The sequence below is a fragment of the Chiroxiphia lanceolata genome, chromosome Z (assembly GCF_009829145.1).
Source record: "Chiroxiphia lanceolata isolate bChiLan1 chromosome Z, bChiLan1.pri, whole genome shotgun sequence".
NCBI classification, from domain to species: Eukaryota; Metazoa; Chordata; class Aves; order Passeriformes; family Pipridae; genus Chiroxiphia; species Chiroxiphia lanceolata.
The window spans coordinates 9,070,199-9,091,825 of NC_045671.1; the positions used below are offsets into that span (position 1 = coordinate 9,070,199).

General features: G+C 53.4%; 1 protein-coding gene across 3 annotated transcripts in view; it reads right to left on the reverse strand.

The window, feature by feature from the left end:
- The window catches only part of FAM214B (family with sequence similarity 214 member B), a 38,675-nt gene extending 19,314 nt beyond the window's left edge, over positions 1-19,361 (reverse strand). For 2 of the 3 annotated variants that reach the window (XM_032676364.1, XM_032676366.1), the window contains exons 1-2: positions 19,256-19,361; positions 13,915-14,011 (exon numbers count right to left, since the gene is read on the reverse strand). The gene's annotated coding sequence lies outside the window, so the exon portion shown is untranslated. Of the gene's footprint in view, positions 1-13,914; positions 14,012-18,861; positions 18,949-19,255 lie in introns of those variants that run through there. The other variant, XM_032676365.1, reaches the window with a different exon arrangement.
- Between the last annotated feature and the right edge of the window lie 2,266 nt (positions 19,362-21,627).

Sequence of the window (21,627 nt, forward strand, 5' to 3'; positions counted from 1 at the left end):
ATATCTAATTGGAATTTCCCTCATGTGCTATTGCCTCTCATCCTGTCCCTGGGCACTTCCCGGGAGAGCCCAGCTCCAGCTTCACCGCAAATCCACAGCTTCCAGCAGCAGTGAGAGCCCACCTTGCTGCCTCCCCTCTGCCAGGCTGCACTAGCCCATCACTTTCAGCGTCTGCCCACGGCAGCACACAAGAAGCCAGAACTCATCTCTGGAGACTGTTGGAGCCTGCTGGGTTCCCTCCTGCCAAGGGTGCCTCCAGGGAGGATGAGGTTCCTGCACCTGCACACCTGGAGGATGCTGAAAAAAGAGTCTTGCCTCAACATTGAGATTAGTGGGGGCTGCTTTTGTTAAAGTATCTGATCCTTGCTCTGGCTGGTAGCAATACCAGTGCCTGCTGCAACACACCTAGGTGATCCTGAAACAGGAGCCCCAGCCAGCTGTTCCAAGAAGTCTGGCCCTAGACAGAGAGTGCTTTGGTTTTGCCCCTGTAGCACTGATACCAAGTCTGCCTCCCTGTGAGAGACCTCTCCTCAGGAGAGATGAGCAGGACAATTAGTAGTCCAATGCTGCAGAGACCAGCTGGGCTAGATGGAAACACAACAGCCCAGAGCAGGCCCTTGGATGAGGGAAGCAGCCAACTGTGACCCCTGCAGTACTCTCAAGGGTCTGCAGCAGAGCCCAGACTACACAAGGGATTTTGGAGTCAACAACAAACCACGTCCTCAAATCTCCAGCACATCATCTGCATCCCAGCTCTCCCTCCGTGCTGTGTTCACTCAATCCAGAGCTATCTGTTCATCATTCTCTGCTCCAGCAGATATCACTCATTTTCCATCCTGCACTTGCTCTCTCAGACAAGGTGTGAAGGTTACTGGGCTGGATCTGACCAGTACAGAGACCCGCTCAGCTTGCCCAGAGCTGGCTGGACACCCCACAGCCTGCAAGGGGATGAAGATCCACCCCATGCCCTGGAGGCAGGGATGCCTGGTTGCTGCACTTCTCCCTTGCAGTGCTTATCTCTGGTACCTCCTGGGAAAGCCTCAGCACCAAGGACGCCTTTCCAGGATAGCAGCATACCCACAGCTGGAGATGTGGCCAGAGAATAGGTTTACCATGTAGCTAAGATTCCGGTCTGTTCCCAAGCCAAAGGCATTGCCTCCACCTGCTAAGCCCTGTGGCTTTCCCAGTCCTCCTTCGGCACCCTCACCCCACCTCCCAGGGACCTGGCATAAGCTGACAGACCCTTGGGCTCTCTTAAAGCCTTGTCCTGGACAAGCACCTGCCTTCTGCTTCCTGCTGACTCATTCCCCTGTGATTCAACCCCTCCTGACTAACTCACCCATTTCTGCCACAGGCCTGTTCATGCGAGGGGAGTGTGTGTGCGTGTGTGTGTGTGTGTGTGTGTAACAATGGCACAGACTCTGCAAGGCAGCAAACTGGGCAGGAAGCCTGGCCTGGCCGTGCCAGAGCCCTCTCCTCCTGCAGCACCCAGTGGCAGGAGGGGTGGAGGTGACACTGCTGGCTCAAGTCCACTGTGGGGAAACAGGGCAGAGAGGCAGGCTGGGAGTGCTGTCCTGTGCCAGCACTGAGATAAGGAGTGACTGGGGGAGGGCTTTCTCCAGGCTCTGAGACTGTCTGCCAGCAAACCCACTCCCTTTATCAGCCCCCCAGCAGCTTGCCCCCCAATGCTGGCTGTGGGAGGGTTACCCAGTACTGCTGCAGCTCAGATCCACAGGTGAGACATCTGCCAGCCAACCTGCCTTTCGGTACAGCCAAACATGCCCCCCAGGCTGTGCCTCTTCCCAGTTTTACTTTCCAGGGTGGAGAGTCTCATAGGAGCCACAAAAGGACTTCTTCTGAGTATGGCTATGGTCAGCTGGCATCAGCTAATGCCACTGGGCATGCAGGGCCCACAGGCTTGGCCAGTTCCTGAGTCTGGACAGTAGGAAGTATGCACATGATCTACATACACACGTCTGCAGGCTGCTCCTCTGACTGGCAATTCCCTAATGCTCAGGGTTGAGGCTCAAAAAGGCTTTACCCCATATTCTTTCCCTTCCTTTTTCCACAGCATCACCCCTTCCAAGTGCTCCCCAGCTAACCTCAGTCTCCTTCTCAGAGAGGATCAGAGCAGATAGAGGTGATAGGAGGGAGATGGCACTGTGCAGCTGTGTCAAGCCCAGCGAGAGCTCCCAGCAGGCAGAGTGAGCAGCTCTGCACATCCACTTGTCAAGGAGCACCAGAGAGCTTTGGTGTGGGCAGAAGATGCTGGTCTGTGCAGCACACCCGGTTACAGGCCTGCATCTCTGCCTGTTGTAGCTGGAGGATCCATTTTCCATTGACTACAGGAGACAATCGCTGGGATTATACAGGCTCTTCTCTCCCCTTTTCCTCTCCCCATCCCCCAGGTCAAAGTCACACTGGTACCTCTCACCCAGGAGTGCTTGGTGAGCTGAAGCATTTTGACACACAGCAAGGTTACTCAGGACAAGCCTTGCTGTTGCTGCAAGAGGACAAGTCGGTCAAGTATCATGTCTCCAGCAGGGTCACGCAGCCCCAGCCAGGAGAGAAGGCTCTGACACCCTGGAATGAAGGCCAGAGTAAACCATTCTTTGGCCAGGGAGCAACAGACAATAATTTGGGCTGGGATGTCACATATTAATAGGCATAAAGAACAATTCTCTGCCAAAGCTCAGAACTGCATGCCAGAATTGCTGCTTTTCCCTGGATTTTTAATTTTTGATCCTTGCCATGCATGTGCAGAGCCTTTTCTTCCTTCTCAGGGCAAAGAAATCTAAGGTTTTGTCCCATAAAGTCCTGTAGGCTCCAAGAGCTTCCCCTGCACGCCCCTTATCTCATCAGGACGGTCTAGTTCTTGGAGTTCACAACGTTGACGCTTCTGCTGAAATGGTTCCTGGTTACAAGGACAGACACACAGAGAATGACTCTGAGAACAGGTCAGCTACCAAGGTGGGCACAGTTACGGTTTCTGAGAGCTCCAAACCAAGAGTTCCCTTTCTGGGTTCTCTTTCTCAGGACACTGTGTGGTCCCACAGTTCTGGCTTTCTGGTGTTGAAAAAGTAGAGCAGCCTCTCAGCCGTTAACTTAGGTGGTAGCTGCAGAGACCCTCATGAGGTATTCCCTGGAACCAGCTTTCATATCTGAGGCAGAGCCCAACAAAGCATCAGTCCTTTGTTCCAAAATTCACATTCAAGGTCATCTGATCCAACAAAAAGATCAGAAGTGGAACTCCTCTAAATGAAAGATCAGATGGGGGGAGCATGCCTGTGCCAGGGGACAAAGCTGAATGGCGAAGTGCCTGCTAACCCAGCCTGACAGTTTTAATGACTAAGCCACCTTTCTGGTCAGTGACACAAATCCAGGTTTGCTAAAATTGGAAAACACACTGTGTGGCTCACAGCTGGCGCTCACCCCTCCTGCAAGCTGGAAACCCCTGTTATCTCAGCAGCCTTTAATACCCCTCAGCAAGGGGATGATCCTGCAGTCTCCCATACATATCCTGGGTGGATTGGATGGCTGGCTTATGCCACCTGAAGCTTGAGATGGAAACTATCCGTATCCTCTTTTCACTTTGCTGTGAGAAGGGAAACAAAGGTTTATGCCATCCATCCATACCCAAGCTCCTTATGCTGGACCCTCTGCTGCTCTGCCCCATGGGGCATCCTGAGCAGACAACATTAAGCAGATGGGCTAGGAAAGCAGTGAGAATTGGGCTTTCCTGCCTGACTACACATGAAAAATCCAGTTTTAGCTTGGGTAGGCATGCACCAGGGACTGTCTCCTATTCTGCATTTTAGAAAGATCCTCCCTTGCAGGCACTGACTTTTACCTTCTGCTGCCTTCACCAGCCCAGAGCAAGCTGGAGAAACCCAAGTGCTGGCTACACCAGTGATACTGCAAATTCAGGCACCATGTGTGGGGGCAGCTGCAAATGCAATAGGGGGAAGGGGGCAGAACAAAAGCAAACCACTCAAAAATCCCAAGGCAGGTCTCCAGCCTTGCGTTCAATAATAATTTTTCTCAGGATACAGTTCCAGTTTTCACCTGGTTTTAAAGCTCTCCACAAAGTTGCCTTCAATGACTTTCACAAATTCTTTTCTCTGCCCCAGTTCCAGCAGGGACCTCGATCTGTGCTGCCTCCCAGCAAAAGGGTCTCCATGACCTTTGTAATTCAACACACTGGGAAAGGCTCAATCCATTCCCTCTATTCCTAGCCTAACACAGACCTTAAAAGCCCTCTTTGTTCCTGTTACAAACCCTATCCCACAACCATGGCTTAACCCTTAGGGCACTGCCTCAAATGAAGAGAGTTTCACAGAAGCAAGGCAGTTCCAGGCATCGCATGGATGGGAAGCCGGACCCACCCTCCACTTACAAAAGAGTTGTATAACAATCTGCTGGTGGCTTGCAGGATGCATAAGATACACAAAACAGGATGGGAGGGATGTCTGGCCATGCTCATCATCATTACAAACTACTGTGCCCCACACTGATGCAGCGACATGGGCAGGGGTCAGGCTCACACCTCTTTACAGTTTTGCTTTACCTTCCCTCAGTTCAGCAGGTTTATTACAAAACATGCTCCATGCATGCAGGTCTGGGGCTACAACGAAGTAATAGGGATAAGGAAGGAAGCAGCTGGGACCGGGCACCCCTGTTTATCACTCTTGCAAGGACTCCTCTGCTCCTGCCTCCAGGTAGAGCCATTGCTCCAAGAGCAGGAGCAAAGCAGAGACAGCAAGGGATGCCATGCCATTACCTACACAGCCTGCACGCTGATTCTTGCCCTGTCTGAGATAAGCTCAGACCCACATCCTAATCAGCAGTCCACAGTCATACACTGGAGGAAGCACTGCCATAGGACTGTGCTATGGAAATAGCACACCCTGCACATGGAAATGCAGAGGGGATGGAAGGTACAGCCAGCTCTCCCTTCCTGGCATGATCCCTGGCACGGGAAAAGGCAGTATTGAGCAAGGGCTGCTTTGCAGCACCCAAAAATGCCAGCTCTTCAGCTGGCACAGAGCTGCCCAGCAACGCTCTGAAACACCAGCTCCACGGCAGACAGAGCAGCCTTGTACCACTGCACCCCAAAACAGCAGCTCTGCAGACAGGATAGGGTAGGGCCACCTTGCAGCACCCAGAAATGCCATTTCTTACCAGCTGCTGTAACTTCCCCTCTGCCCCTTTCCGGTCCTGCTCCACCCCGCTCCTTCTCCTCAGGCCACATGGAAACTGAGTCACAGCTGTCCCAGCCCCTAGGAAGGGTGGGCAGCCCCCAGCCCCTGGCACAGCGTCGGCAGTAGGGCAAGACCTCTGAGAAACCCAGTGATGGGAAGAGTTAAAGGTGTCCTACATTGAGCAGCTATCCGAATTGTTAACCTCCTCTGTTCCCACACCTCTTGAAGCAGAAGTTGGCCCCAATCTGCTGCTGGCCATATGGACTGCACCCAGCTCTGCTGGGCTACATCTGGCCCCACAAACTTACCCATGTGCTCTCTGTCACCAGAGGGGACCAGGACATTCAGGGCTCTGTACCAGACGCACATAACTTAGCAGTGCCCAGAAAAAAAAAAAATTAAAGAGCCAGATAGAGCATTGTAAACCAGAGGAGTGCCCTAGGTCCCAAAAGGCTGGTAGGGGATGTTTCCTTGAGAGCAGGTCAGGGCATTCTTTACTTCAAAAAATTCATGTGTTTGAGTACAGACTTGATTCTCTGGTCCAGCTCTAGGAGCTGAGAAGTTTCCAGGTACTGATTTCAGGCTCTCTGTTTTCACCACACACCTACAGAAACCCTTTTGAGGACCTGCTTACCAGTTAAGCTTCCCAAGATCAGGTCTACAGCAGCGTTCACCCACAGTGGAATCCTTTAAAATCCCTGCCTGGTGCGGTTAACAAGCCACCACCCATCTATCTGCCTTGTAGACAGAGAAGCTGAAGATTTGTTCATTCAGGCTCTGGGTCAGACATCTCACAAATGTTATTAAAGTTATGGTTTCTTTACTGTGTTTCTCAAGATTGCAGTGAGGTTAAGAGCCCAGCATTGTCCAGTTCAGCTGGGCCACGGAATGGGAAAGCAGAACTTAAGCTGCAAAAAATGCACAGCTATTAAGCATTGCTCATCTGCAAATCTCCTGGCATCTTTTCCCAGGCTCCTGTCTTCTTGGTTGTGTTGCTCCACCTTCCTGGGGACTCTGTGAAAACTGACCCTTTCACCCCTCTCCAGGGATGTGTGTTAAGGTGGTATTTGCTGCTGTTGTCATGCAAAGCATAACTTTATTGCAATACCCTTGCCCCAGCTCTATCTCCCAGGACAACATAATAGTAGAGGAAATTCATTATCCCCTATCACTTTATGGCACTATCTTTTCATTTCTCTGTTAACACACATCAGAGACGTATCGAGTTTCAGGCAGGCTCACTCCAAAGGAAATTCTCTCTCTTTCCTTACAGGGATTTGCACAAGCAATACCAATTTTTTTTTCAGTACCGGAAAAAACCCAAAGCAAACCACCACCACCAAAAAGTAATTTCAAACAAAACCCCAAACCAAAAACCACTCCGAAAATAGCACTGAGGTTGACTTAAGGACAGAATTTGACTTTTCTTTCCAGACCACCACTTTGGTCAGACCTTTCCCAGGCTCTGGAGGGCGGCATTTTCACTGCTGCTCAAAGAGGTTCATCAGCAATGTCTGGAGTCCTGTAGTGAGGAAGCTTTAATGGTGAGATGCCTTTTCCTTCCCCAAAGCACCCAGCACACAAACACAGGCATTTCCTGGTAAACTGTTCCTCCTTGCTTCCAGCCTCTGCTACAGGGGTGGCCTCTGATAGCAGCCTTCCTCCGGAAACACCACTGCGTTTTGCTCAGTTACTCTAACAGTGTAATATTGTAGGGAAACAGAATTAAACAGAGCTGAAATCTATAATAAATCATTCCTACTGGGCTGCCAGGGAGATAGCTGCACAGGAGAAAGAGAGGAACTGCAATTCTGTTTCCACAACAAATCTAAGCCATGAAACAGCCCTTTGGTTACAGGGAACAGGCACAGCAGCAAGAGGAGCACTTTTAGGTTGGCAGAGTGATGCCACTGTTTTTTCTGTTCTCTCTTTCCAGATTAATTACACGGCCAGGACAGATCATAGCAAATACCTTAAGATCCCAGACTGTCAGCCTAGAGGAGAGGTTGGCAGACTGGACTCAGACAAAAAGCCTGAGAATATTCCAGTTTCTCAAAAACTGCTCATATTTTTAGCTGTTGCTGCTGTTAGAGGATGAATTGAAAGCAAAGCTCAGACTTGCTACTTGATGCCATAACTGCTTCATTTTGCTGGCAGCCGCAGCAGAGAGGATCTTGAGAATTACCCCCTTTGTCCACTGCTGGCCCAGCTATGCTAATCTCATCAGCAATGCAAACGCTGGTATAGAAAGGCATTGCTGAGTGGCAGTGCTAACCTGACCGTGCTGGTGCTGTGCTCGCTCTGCACAGCTCCAGCAGTGCGGACTGGCAGCAAAAAAACCCTGGTGCACAGCGCCCAGGCATTTTCTCCAGGTCTGAGCTGAGCACAGAGGTGGCTCTTATGCATCTTCCAGACAGGGTAATCTGTACAGCACTGCTCAACTCAGCTATCTTCTCACAATTTTGGGAATGAAGTTAGAAACACCCACCAAGTCAAAGTTTCCTCTTGGTCTCAATGATTCATCATCTTTCTGCTGAAATCCCCACCAGTCTTCTTCCTGCAGCAGCAGCTGCATTCAGTTGCTCCTCATGTCCCACAGACACCAGCCAATTTTTAAGAGTGATGTAGCTCAGGACGGTGTCCCCATCTCAGTAGATATGCATGTCCTGGACTTGCCTTAGGCAATGGAAGCAGCACGTAACCCACACAGTACTTTCCAAACTTCAACACCACGGCTCAGCCAGGAGGAAATCTCTCTTGGCTGTCTCTCCCTAAATGCTTATTCCAGCACTGACTGCCTTAACTCCTCCCCAAATCGGGAGCAGAGTATGTGACCCCGCCGCCTTTGGGCTTTTCTCATGCTTTGTGCTGCGCTTAATAATGTGCAGTATGAGCAGGCAAGACAGAAAAGGAGGGAGCAGCACTTCAAAGATGACACAGTTGTAACTCATGGGGTCACAGCGCCCTAGAGACTTAGCCCCGGGCTGGGATCTTGGCATGCAAGGTGCTGTACAAAAAGCAAAAGAGAAAATACCCTCTTCCCTAGAAAGTGGCAATTCCCACCCCAACACACACACACATAACCCAGAGCCTCATTTGCTGGGCTCTGCATCACTCCATGATATATTCTAGCACATCTTGGAGCCTCAGTCCAGAGGAAAGATGAGAAACCACAGGCTGTGAAAGTGGGCTCAGAGGGAACTGCAGTTTGGCTCAGGGGATTCTGACCATACTCTGACATCTTCTGCACCCATAACACAGTCTAACGCTAACTCTCACACCAAGTGCTGAAGGTCACATACATAGAAAGCTGTGCTCGAGCTGCTGGCCCAAAATGTCCTTCAGTGTCAGGTACCAGTGTCCCAGCTTCCTCTGTGGGAAGGAAGCTACAGCTGCAAGCTGTTTCCATCTAGAAAGGGAAGGAGCCTGTTGGAAGCGAGAGGGAGGAAGCACACTGTTGTCCGCTGCAGGCGGCTTTCCAGAGCCTCCATGTCCCAGCTTCCACCTCCTTGTTTCCTCTCCCTTGGCAACACTAGGGTCTGGAGTCCAGGGGACATTTTTCAAACAAGTCTTGCCTATTTGGGAGTTTTAAGATGACTGGAACTGTAGCACTTGACAGCAGTAGGCAGTTACAGCAACCCTAACTCAGAGAAGGACACTGTGGCAGACTGGAAATGGTGAAATGGTTTTCTAGGGAATTTCTGATGCCTCGTACTAGTTCAGAGTTGGATGGAGGGGTCACAGCTCAGGCAAGTATCGTGACATTTGTGATTGCAGGGCCATTTGGGTAGCTCACAGACAGGCATCCTTTCCTGTCCATTTTTGCTTGAACATCGTAATCCCAGACAAACTCTGGCCACCTCATGGCAAGCCCAGACATCTGACCCCAGAGCATTCTCTGAGAGCATTGTTCTCCTCTGGCTCTGGGCTGGGTGCAGAGCTGTGGGCAGGGTGTTGTAGCTCACTGCGAGCAGTGACCTTTGAGAGGTGAAACGAGAGAGGTTTACAGCTCACACAGCCATCGACGTTGACACGGGCAGGCTGTGCTTGCTGCCAGCATGTCCCTTCCCCTGGCTCACATCCAGGCCTTTAGGTATATCATGGATGACAGGTCGGGTCTCAGTCACACTCACACTATTGCCAGGCTGGAGATTTGCTTCCTGAGCCATTCTCTCTGTGCAGGGAGCATACAATGTTCCCAGCTCCCTTCAGCAACAGGAGCCAGCTCTCTACCAGTATGTGGGTCTATGCAAAAGGCAGCTTCAAAAATGTTTAACCTCTCCTTCACCTGCCCCAGAGAATGGTCTCAGACCAGATCAGAAGGCACATGAGAGAGTCTGCTCTCCCTCAGAGTTCAGATATCCCGGAGTAAGGCAAACTGGCTTTGCAAGGTGGACAGCATGGTACAGGACCAGGCATCCTGGGAAGGTGAAGGCATGACTGGAGTCACTTCCACTGATTAACTGAGGATAAGCAAGGGCAGCAGAATGACTCGCTTTCCTCCATGGTACAGTGAGAGGGCTCAAGAGACTGGCTTTTTTCTGGCTTGGCCTGCTCTGCAACTCAAGGCTTCAAACAGAACAGGTGTGTATACAGGAGCTGTCTGCCCATACCCCAGTGAGGGGTGAAAGAGGGAAGAAGATGGACAAAAGCCCCCTGGCTACCCACCCTGAGGCTGCTGCCTGAGGAGAACGGCTCAGGATGACAGATTGTCAGGCAGGAGCCCAGCAGTGATGAGCCCATGTCACAGCTGGGATGGGGCTGCATTGAGGGCTATGGCAGCTTGCACATTTGCTCTGGCTGCTCTTCTGCCATGCCAGCGATGCTGCTGGTGGCAAGTTGCCATAGCAATTCCCTCCAGCATTCCCTCCTGTCCCACTCATCTCTGTTCCCCAAGCCTTGCTGTCTTCTCCCTGCTGCCCCACAAATAAAACGTGTGGCACAACACCCAAAATTTAAACATGCTCCTAAAGGGCTGTTCATCACCCCAAGGAAGGAAAGGGGGCAGAAGTGGAAGCCCACTCCCAAAATCCATCATCCCCACCCACTTCATGGGCAAGGAGCCTACTCTGGACTCAGGTGCATCACATCTCACCTTGCCCAGTCTCAAGGTGCAACAGAGGCTGCCAGACTTGGAGAATAGAGGCCCCTCTAGCTGCACCCCTTGTCATGCTGTGGCAGGCAAGGATACTTAACATCCTCACCCGTCCCACAGTGCCTGTTCCATGGTGCTGACATGCACCACCTGCCCAGCCCAGCCCAACATTGCTGCCTACAGGTCAGAAAGTTCCATGAGCTCTTTCTACATTGTGGCAGTGCCAGGTCTGATGGGAATGGTGGTCCCAGACTCTTCTTGCTGTATCCTGGCTGGCACCTCCTAAGGCTCTGATCTTCAGCTCCAGCCAGTTTCCACTTCAGGCAGGTCTGCTCTGCTGTACCAAACTCACTGTGGCTTGAATCAGAGACAGGATCCTGCTTTGTTTCCTGTCCTAGAAACTCTCCTCCACTGCTGTGATATGCCACTAAACAGTTACCCAACCCGGGGGGTAAGCAGAGCTCCTCTCGCTTTCATCTCTCCCACACAAGATGCAAGGGGAAGACAAAGGACCCTGTTGAACAACACTCAGGGGTGTGATACCTGCCAATATCTTTAAACAAATGAATTTAACGACTTCCTAGGCAAGAAAAAAAATAACTTTTAAAAGCTCTGCTCCCCTCCCCATTCTGCCCTTTCCCAGATCTAGCAGGGCCCACCACAACCAGTTACATCACTTGAGGGTTATAGCAGAAGCTAGCAAAGCCTCGGTCCTGATCCAGGATGAGTCATGGAGCACTGGAGGCCATGCAACTTCCTTCTGATACTATCAACAATGTCTTGCACAGCTAAAAATAAAGATGGGCCAAAACTGCAGAGCCACATCTTGCTCCAACATGAAACTTTGCAATGCTCAGTGATGCTGAAAAATCACCTGAGCAGGTGGAAATCAAAAAGTGCAGAGAGGCCAAAAGTCTTGGGCGTACTAAGAAGGGAGAGGCTGGGAGGCCTCACCCTGTGCTGTGCTGGGAGATGGCAGTGCCAGAGGGCAAGGAGCCATCCAGCCATACAGAGAGGGCCAGAGCCAGGCTCTCATCCCACTCCGCTGTGAGCTTTGGAGTATATCCACATCAAGAGGTTTCATGGAAGACTGTTTCCTGCAACGCATGCTCCCATCCAATACAACTGGAATCGGCTGGTGTGAACAGGAAAGATGCTACATTTTTGCCAGGAAAAGGTTGGAAAGCTGCAGCCTGCTTCGCACTAGGCAACACATGGGCACCCGCAAAGCGAGGTCTAAAGGGTGTTTCAAGCTAATGCTAAAAAAAGGGGGCACAGATACATCTGATATGGCTGAGACATTTTAGGTGAGTGAGGAATTAGAAGTTCTTCCTAAGCCCTGGGACACTATGCCCCAGCAAAACCTTCTCACATGAGGATACAGGACTCTCACATAGCTCTTAGCAGGGAGCTGCAGGATCACACACAAATAGGAGCTCAGGGGACATCAGCAATGTTCAGAAACCTAAAATAGCCTCAGTAGATGATCCTCTGCTCCATTCTTGGGAGCAGCAAGAACCGAACAAGGATCCAGCTGTCCCAACACTCCCATGAACAGGGTCTTTGAATGCCCAAATTACTTGCAACAGAGACGGTAGGGCAAAAAGGGGATTCCTTGCGTAACTCCAGTCACAAGCAACCCAGAGCCCCACCTCTGAAGGAGGGGTGGCATTTTCTTGTGATTTTCAGTGGAAAGATGATCTACTCCTAAATCAGTTGGTCAGATCAAGGGGCAATGGCAGCCCACATATACAAAAGAGCAGGCTGAAGGATGTTAGGCTGACTGCTTTCTGTTGAAGATATAACCTCCACTTTGCCCAGACTTTGAGTTTCCCAGCAAAGCATTCCATCCCATTCCCAAGAGAGGCACTGTGAGTCTGTCCAAGGGTCTACAAGCTTTAATGGCTTCCAGATTACTGCCAGCTGCACTAAATTAAACTAACACCATTAATCCAGCCCAAATATAAATTCAGTGATATCACCTAGGTCAGGCAATACACAAATCAGAGAAGAGGTTCATGCCATGGGCAAGTAACAGGAGAAGCTGCTGCTCTATGCATATATGGGAGATTCGCTGCCCATGAAGATATCAAGCTAGTTGGTCAACAAGGGTGAGTGGGAGAAAAGTGTGTCCAACGCTACCCCAGAGGGTGGTGAACCACTGAACAGACCGCTCTGAGAAGCTGTGGATGCACCATCCCTGCAAGTGTTCAAGGCCAGGTTGGGTGGGGCCCTGAGCAACCTGGTCTACGGGAAAGTGTCTCTGCCCATGGTGGGGGGTTGGAATGCAATGAACTTTAATTGTCCCTTCCAACCTAAGTCTTTCTGTGATTCTGTGATGAGCCCTTTGTTAAAATGCCCCTTGTTAAAAGGCAGGGAAACCCTGACAGGATGCTGTGAACTTGGTGGACTGGGATCTTCAAGTAGCTCCAACAGAACTGAGTGCAAACCTTTTCTCTGGTCTTTGCCACATAACATGTTTCTTTTTCATCACGATGAGAGATATAAAGTCCTCTCGTTACGGAGCAGGTATCAGTTACTGCCACAACCCACCTGGATAAAGGGTCTGTCGCTGCATTGTGTGATCAGGAATCTGCAGCACAGAGCACTGACATGAGCAAAGGACTTCTTCCTTCCTTCCTTTCAGCTTCACAGGTAAATCTATCCCTGCCTCACTCGCTGTGGGTACCACTTCAGCATCAGGCTGAAGGGTGAGATGGCCTCAGACTCAGTTTCCAGCTGTCTCTGGACAGGCCCCAACTTCCCTGGCAGACACTTTGGAGGAAGAGCAGCAGAGCCTGGGCAGCCAAGCATCCTAAACTACTGCTCCCCATATAGTCTCTCCCAGCCAAATCACACCTCAGCTCTAGGGCAAGGTGCCTGCCCTGTTGGAGGCACAATGCTGATGAGGACTCCCTTCCAGGTGAGAGCATGCCGTGGAGGTGGGGCAAGCACTGCTGGACCCCAGGCAGGCACAAAGCACCCACGGACAGGGCAGGAAGCCCACAGCCATACCACTATGCTTCAGGCTGGTTACCTCAGAGCAGGTAACATTTCTTGCCAGTGGCAACACAAAGACCACTGGTCCTCTTGAAACCCTTCACTGTCACTCTAAGCCTCATACACCAAGGCCAAGCTGCAAAATCCCGGGAAAATGCAGGCAGAGCTCAACTGCTTCTAATAGAGAGCACGATTACGTCTGCCACAAGCTCTGGGTGAAGTCTCAGCTGGGTTCAGGTGAAGGACAGCGGAGAACAGCAGTTGGAAAATGCTCCCATTCAATCCTGTTGGCATGCAGAAGGACGAGTGCAGCAAACAGCACGGACTGCCAGTTCCCAAGGGTTTAGAACACACCACCCTTGAGCTCCTGACAACTGTGTGCAGGGTTAAACAGTCTTAGCAGCACTGGTCACACACATCCAGGTTCCCTTTGCCACACTGGCAGCCAGGTGGGAGGCAGGAGTACCCAGCAAGCCTTGGCTGTGTGGGTACTCACCTCACTTGGGTGACACCTACACTACACAGTTATCCCTGTGGGCCAAGGGGAGGAGAACATGGGGTTCCCTGCTTCAGCCCTGGTGAAAGGAGGGAAGTTGGTGATGATTGAACGGTGCTAACCTTCATGTAGGGCTGAAGCAGATAGAGAAGGTAGCTCTCAGCTGTCAGCACCTGCAGTGTGGTCTTGGGGTTTCTTGTTCCAGCTGTCTTGAATCACCTGGAAAGACAAGTGCAAGGACACAGGTTCAGCTCAGCTGGGGAATACCCTGCCCACGCAGGAACACTGGGCAGGCAGTAATTGCTCACCTGAGCTAAGTGAGTTAGTGGCCCACGCACAGAAGTGAGAGGCCCCAAGCACCCCACCACCTCAAAGACTCTGCCATATCTTTTACCAGAGGTCATCCTTCCAGCTGTAGCCCTGACTCTCTCCTGGGATCCAGCTATTCCCCCAGTTCCCTGCATGGTTGGTTCTCCAGAGAGGGCTGCTAAGGTCACAGCCACCATCCCTCTTCCCTGGATTTCAGTGGGAAGTACAGGCCTCTCTGTGCCCTCAGCTTTGTTCCTCTCCACCCACGCAGCTGTAGGTTGCTGCACCACATGAGCTGTGCCAGTACCCGAGTGGGTGCGCTGGCATATGGTTTATCTGCAGGAGCAGGCGCTGGCTGTGGTCCCCACAGGCCACCCGCTGAGACACTCCATGGGGACATGGAGCCAGGGTAGGTAGGGACAAACTCCACTGCTGGAGAGACACCCCTCCCAGCAACCCAAACAGACCAAGAGAAATCCAACGCCGCAGCGTTTCCCAGGCTACAGCGAAGGGGGAAAACGACAATTGCTTAATAGAAATCTCTGAGAGGCCTGCCAACACCATCACAAAGATGTTGTTTAAGTCTCCTCCCCAGGCTCCCAGTGCTATAATTACAGACCACTGGAGATCACACTCTGCTAGGTCCTCATGCCTAGCAGGTCCTGAAAATGAGGACAATACCTGCCTCCCCAAGATCAGGTCTGACATTCCCCTGGCCTCAGGCATGACGAGCAAAAGCTGCTTAGGGGCAGTCCCTGCTCCCCAGCTTGGCCTCCTGCACAGGCAACCACCCTGTCACACCCCCAGCAGCGTAGCCCAGCTCCAACCAGAGCTGCGGGCAGCCAGGATGGCAGTGCTCCAGGAGCACAGACCTCACATGCTGATGCAGGGAGGCACTGCCACACTTACTGGGGCACCAGCTCTTAAAACAGTCATGAATGCATCCAGAAAGTTTGTGCTTAATGACACCTGCACCAGCATCCCAGGAGATGTCTCACCTGGAAGCTGCACTAGCCAGTCACAAGGGCTATCTTTTTGGACAGCTTATAAGCAGAGCAAGCCTCAGTAAGTGTAGCTCGAGTATATATAAAGATTCATATATTTAAAACCCTCCACCAATTCCCTGCTCTACCACGCTGTCTTTCAGAGAAGGCTAGAAAGGCGCTAAGCCTGAGCAGTGACAAGAATTGCTTTGGACACGGCTGAAGTACTGCCACCCACATACTGCTGCAGCACAGGAAGCGATGGCAATGTATCTGAAAGAGATGGGTTGAAAACACTCCCCAGGAAGAATGCAATTACCCCAAATGGACTGAGGCCAGGAGATCTGGATTATCACCTCAGCTCTTGCATAAAGGGCTTTGCATCTTTGTTCACTTCCAACAAGAATCACAGGGTTGACATCAGCCCTGGCCCAGGACATGGATTTGTTAATAAAAAGCAACTCGAGCTGAATCACTAACTTCCCACTTTGCAGCACACAGGACTCCTTTGAAGGTTTCCCATCCAAGTATTGTTCTACCATCATGCTGCTTAGCTGGCGGGTTGTCCAGGCCACAGCACAGGCAAGTATGATTACAAACCACTGGCCAGTCCTGAAAAAGCTCTCTGAAATGCAGAGCATGTGAGCTCAGCTGCTCTTCATTCAGGATTCACAACCAGCTGAAGACGCAGACAGAAACAGGGGGAAAACATGTTAATTCGCAGCTGGGCATTCATAGGCCAAGCAAGGGAGACTGTGAAAGACAGGAGCAAAGCCACAGTGAGGATGAAGACTTGCAGAGAAACTTCCCAGTCAAAGAAAATAATTTTTAAAGCAGGCCTCAAACTTTGTGAGACCAAGTTCTCTAGAGCTTATATTCACCTGCTTCACTTGGTCACGAGCAAAAGCAAAATCCAAAAACAAAGGAAGAGAGCTGGTCAGGGAGCAGAGGTGCCAGGCACTGCAGACAGAAGGAAGGATCAGAAACACGATCACATGGTGTTACCAGGACACAGGGACCCACACAGCCTGCTGGAGGAAGGGGGTCCCTGGGAGTGATGCAAGATGGAGAGGCATCAGGCAAAACCCTCTCACAGAAGACTCTCACCAAGGTGCAACAACCTCACTAAGTAACCTGCAAGTAACCCCCCATGAGCCATCTCTTAACGTACAAATGTCTCCTTCCAGGATTTCTCCCATGCTGCCCTTCACACCTGTCCTGCTTCAAACTCGACTCATTAATTCCTCCAGCTACCAAAGCTTCTGATAATTTGATTACAGCTCCATTGACAGTGTGCTGAGGACACCACTGTTCTAACTATACGTCTTCACTTTCTCCTTTCACATCTGTGGTCCAACCAACCAACAACAGGTTTTCTTGTTCTGCATCCAGGAAGTGTCCTGGCCCCCAGGCATGGTGCATTTCCACACAGCACGCGATGGTGCCAAACAAATCTAGCAGAGGACAAATGTGGGCAGGCCCAGAGCAGTAAGGGCAGGTAAAGGACTCTGGAAGAGTCAAGAGTCATCAACTTTGAAGAGTCAGATCAATAACCATCCCCTTGAATCACCCTCAGAGGCAGTGAGCAAAGTCCAGGTATCTCTGGCCTCTGTTACTCAGCACAGCCATGCAGAAATGTGCCAGGGCAAGCAGCTGGTAGCAGACCACAAGGAGGAAGACCGGAGACACAGATGTGCTTCTCTGCCCTGAGAGGTCCCTTGAACTCAGGGAGGGAACTTCCCTTCCTTCTCCTATTCCACATGCTCAGAAACAGCTGAGGGAAGAGGAGCTGGGAAAGCTCAGCACCACCAGTTGAGGGAGGATGTACAAACTGGGGTCTTCAGCAGCTTTGGAGGAACCCACTAGGAGTGAAAGAGCAGTAAAATTAGTTCCCTAAAGGCCATTTCTGCAGAGGGTAAACATGAAGAACAGAGCATCTAGAGCTGCTCTACTCAGTTTTCTGAAAAGGCAAGGAAGCAGGAGAGCCCCTCAGCAAGCTGTGCCTTGAACAGCAGGGTTCCCAAATAGGTGCAGTGACTCCACCAGCTTTCCTTCTGTCAGGGGATAAGAAACCTCTCACAGGGGGAAAAGAAATAAGGCAGGTGAGTGGCAGAGCTAAAACAGCCCCAGTCCTGCCCCAGTTGCAGCTGGACCTTGGTCCACAAGCCCAGCTCCCCAAGGACCACTGCCCTACAGCTGTGGTGACAGCAGGACTCTGCTGTCCCCACGCATCCTGACCACCCCAGGTTCCAGGGGAAGGGACGTGTCCAGGCCTGAGAGGAATCCAGCGAAGCGTTATGGGGGCAGCGGCTGCAGGTGAGGCGAAGGCAGGTGCCGCGTCCTGTGCAACAAACGCCGTGGCAGCAGTGCCCCTCGGATCCTAAGCCCTGTACGAACCTCCCAGCTCCCACCAGTGCCCTGCCCTCAGCACAGGGAGCTGCATGCTGGGACATGTAGTCCTTACCAGGGCCCCGCTGCTCGCTCACGCCGAGACCCGCACGGTGGGAATTACTGCTGTGAAACAGGGCGATGACGAGGCTTTACAGGATGATTTCATTCTCCCCGTCCTCATCCTAAAGCCCAGCCCTGCCGAAAGCAACTCTAGCGCTATCACACTGGGAGTTTTCTCCTGTTCCACCTGCCAGACCTTGTTCATCTCCTCGTGCGTTACCAAGTTCGCCAAGAGACTCCTTTGTGTCACGGTTCAAGCCTGCTACGCTCTCCACAACTTCCCAACTTCCCCTCTTTGCCAAGGCTGACAGACATGATTCAGGGAGAGGACAGGTCTCAAGCAAATCTTTGCTTGTCTGAGGTTTTTAAAAAGGCACTGTGTGGAAGCAACATTTAAAATACTCTTAAATACAGCACAGCATTCTTCTACCATATCCTTCCCCCAGCAGCTGCAAATACTACACACCTTCCTTAAAAAAAAAAAAAAAAAAAAAAAAAAAAAAAAATTCAAATAAAAGGAGACTGGAAAGCCCGGAGACAAATGATAATTGATGGATCGTGTTCACAGGGTGGGTTGTGAGCAAGCCCACCTCTCCGGCTCCCACCACGCAGCGATTCCCTGTGCTTTCCCTGGCACACGGCACGTTCCCAAACGTGACACCCGGGACTGCCGAGCGCACGCTCCCCGTGCGGTTCCCGTATAAAACCAGCCTGAAAGCCTCGCCAGCTCGGCAGCCGCCGATTTAGGGTGGGTGACTGTCCCCGCTGGGCCCTTCCGCCCGCGGCTGGCTGTCACCAGAGGGCGGCGGATGCCGGGGTTCACATCCGCCCACCCCGCACCCCCAGAGGGGGCCGGGAGGGACCCTCGGGGCAGGTGCCGCCCCAGCCGCGCCTTCCCCTCCCCGGGGAGACACGACCTCACTGCCCCGGGGGGCAACAACCCACCCAGTCCCTGCTGGGTTTGGGCTGATGCCCGGGGGAGGAAGAAGAGGAGAAGGAGGACGGGGAGGCCCCATAGTGCGGGCAGAGCCGCAGCCAGGCTGTCCCATGCCCGTGTCACAGCGCGGAGGACGTGGCCTTTTGGTGGGCGATTCCAGGGGAAGCGCAGCCGCCCTGAGCTGCCGGGGGCTGTCAGCCAGGACCAGGGACATCCCCCCAGCACAGCCTGCACCCCCCTCCGGTCCCTCCCGCCTCCCCCAGACCTGCCTCTGACAGACATAGCCCTCCCGAAGCCACAGACACCCCCCACCCCCGAACAACCAAACCCCCCCTCCCCGCCCAAAGCTCTGCGGTCACACGGCCGCCCGTCCCCGCCCGCCCCAGCACCTCCTGCCACAAAGCTTCCCCCGATGCCAGGCCCCTCGCTGGCGACAGCGCTCCCGGCTACACCCCGAATCCCGATCGCGGGCCCCCCCCAGGTCACAGTTCCCCATCCCGGTCATGACCTCCCCAGTTCACATCCCCCCATCCCTGTAACGGCCCCCCCGGTACTGCCCGGTCACGGCCCCTCCCGGTCGTGCCTCCTCCTGCTGCCGCTCGCCCCTGCGGTTCAGGGCCCCCGGTCCCAACGGCCCCCCCGAACCTTCCGGAACCGGGGGGAGGGCGGCGGGGACGAGGCGCACGAACCTCCTCATACGGCGCAGGGGTGGCCCGTCCCCGGCGGTGCCCGGCCGTGCCCCGCGCCCCCCGGCCCTGCCCGCCGCGGCCCCGCCGGACCCACCAGCGCCCCCTCCGCCGCCGCCGCCGCTGCGGCCCCGACTGTGTGCGGCTCCCTCCGCTCCTTCCGGGTGCCGCCGGGGACACGCCTCCCGCGACCGCCCCCCGCGCGCTGATTGGTGCGCTGGGCGGGGCAGGGCACGGGGCGGGGCGAGCGGCGGCGCAGCGCGGCCAATGGACGGGCGGAGTAGCGGTGACGCGCAGCGCCGAGGGCCCGCCCCCTCCACGCCCCCTCCACGTGCGGGTGTGTGATGACAGCGGGGAGGGGGCGGGGCCGGACCAGACGGCTTTTCATTGGCCAGCGGTGCGGGCGGGGGCGGGGCTTAGCCCGACCCTGGGCGGGGCTGTGCCCCCCTGACTCCCGTGGGGACCCGGCACCCCCGACGCGACCCACGGGCACACCACATCGCCATGGGCACGGCGTGTGCCACCCCACGGACACACCCTTGGGCACAGCGCGTCCCGGCCCCATGAGCACCCCTCATCCCCACGAGCATGGCATGTCCCACCTCACGGACACAGCAGGGTCGCGGGATGTCCCGGTTCCACAGGCACCCCCACCAGCCTCACAAGTGCTCCATGTCCCACCCCAGAGACACGATCCCCCGCACACCCCTTGGGCACAGCTTGTATCAGCCCCACGGGCAGCCCCTCACACCCAAGGGAACCCCCCATCCCCACGAGCACGGACACACCCACGGGCACAGCGTGTCCCAGCCCCACAGTCACCCTTCCCCCAGGCCCACACGTGCGACGTGTCCCAGCCCCACAGACACAGCCCTCCCCTGGTCCCACAGGCACAGCCTCCCCCAGGTGAGACCCACGGGGTGGCCCTTGCCCCACAGACACGGTCCAAGTGGAACCACCTGAGTATCCCCCACCACCCAGGTAGTGCCAGTGCCCCCACCCATGCAGCCAGGTTGGGAACTAGCAGTGCCAGGCTGTGCCAGAGCCCACTGTGGGTGCCTGACCTGCGTGAGCAGCTGCCCCCTGGGATCTGGCTGCTCAGGAACACCCTAAAGCCATGAGGCAACCGGGCTCTGCCTCAGGGACCCCAGCAGGACCCACTGCCCCGAGGGGCAGCAGCCCACAGCTCAACAACCTGACCTCGGGCCGTTCAGGTCAGGGAAGAGACGCCTTGACTTCAGGAATTTTGGGTGAAACTTGGTAAAGATCAGTCCCCCAGCCGACTCACCTTGCTCCTCAGCGAGCTGCAGCTGCAACACCGCTCTAAAAATAGTGGGGACCAGCACCGTCAAATGACAAATATAACCAAGATCTCGTCTTCTGACTGTGCTAGCGTGCAGCGAGCTGGATGTGAACCGGCAGCACACCGGCTGCTGAATCCCAGTGCCCCCCTCGCCTCGCTGCTGATCCCGGGGCATTATTTTCGGAGGTGCCGTCATGGATAAAGCTGTGCTGGTGCTGTCTGGGAATAGCCAGGAGCAGGGAGACAGCAGGACGACTGGTCCTTTCACAGCCTTGTCCTGCACGTGCCTCTCTGCAGGGAGAAGTGGCAGCTCAGTGTGCTGCCATGTGGCCATGGAGCAGCTGCCAACACGAGACCTCATCTTCCCCTGGGGCCTCAGCCTGTTGCTGCAGGAGATTTCTTGCTAAATAACCCCCGCTGTCCCCAGATTCAAGCTGTGGGCCATTAAAGAGTATTTAACGTATGGAATGTTTTAACTTCTGAGCTTACTGACAGGGACACGCGATCCTCCAGTGCTCCTGTTTGTTCAGGAGGCACTGTCTCAAGCCACACGTGTGCAGGTGCTTGTCTCAGGAAAAACCCAGGAAGCTCAGTTTCCCCACACCCCTGTTTGTCCCTCACAGTGTGGATTTCCTACAGACTGCCAGTGCAAAATTTAGCTTTTCTGCCCTTTGACCCTGTGTTCCATCTCTTCTGAGCTGGTAAGAAACTCTGGTGTCCAACCAGGACAGGAGCAGAGGCCACAGAAACCAGAGATAGGCTGAAAATGGCTCAGTTCCCTTCACACAGCTGCTTTCACAGCCTCTGTTTTCCAGTGCGAACTGGCTGAAATGAGTTCAGGGTTAACAAATGGTTAATGAACCTTTATTGGCCTGAACAGGAACTGAACTGGAACAACTTCAGTCGAAACTGAACCCACCGTGGAGCCGAAACCAAAAAATTTGCTGGTTCAGCTCCTCGACTGTGGGGAAATATGGGCTCCTTTGTCCTTGACAAGAATAATACATTTCTGTTTATTGTGTGGGCAGCAAAGGATTAATAATACCCCAAGTTATTTACCTCCTGCTTTTGAGTGCTGAGGGTTTGTGAGGGATGTCCCTGCTGAGCACACTGTCCCTTAGCAACTTCCACTGATTTTTAAAACACGTTCTCATTCCAGAAACAGG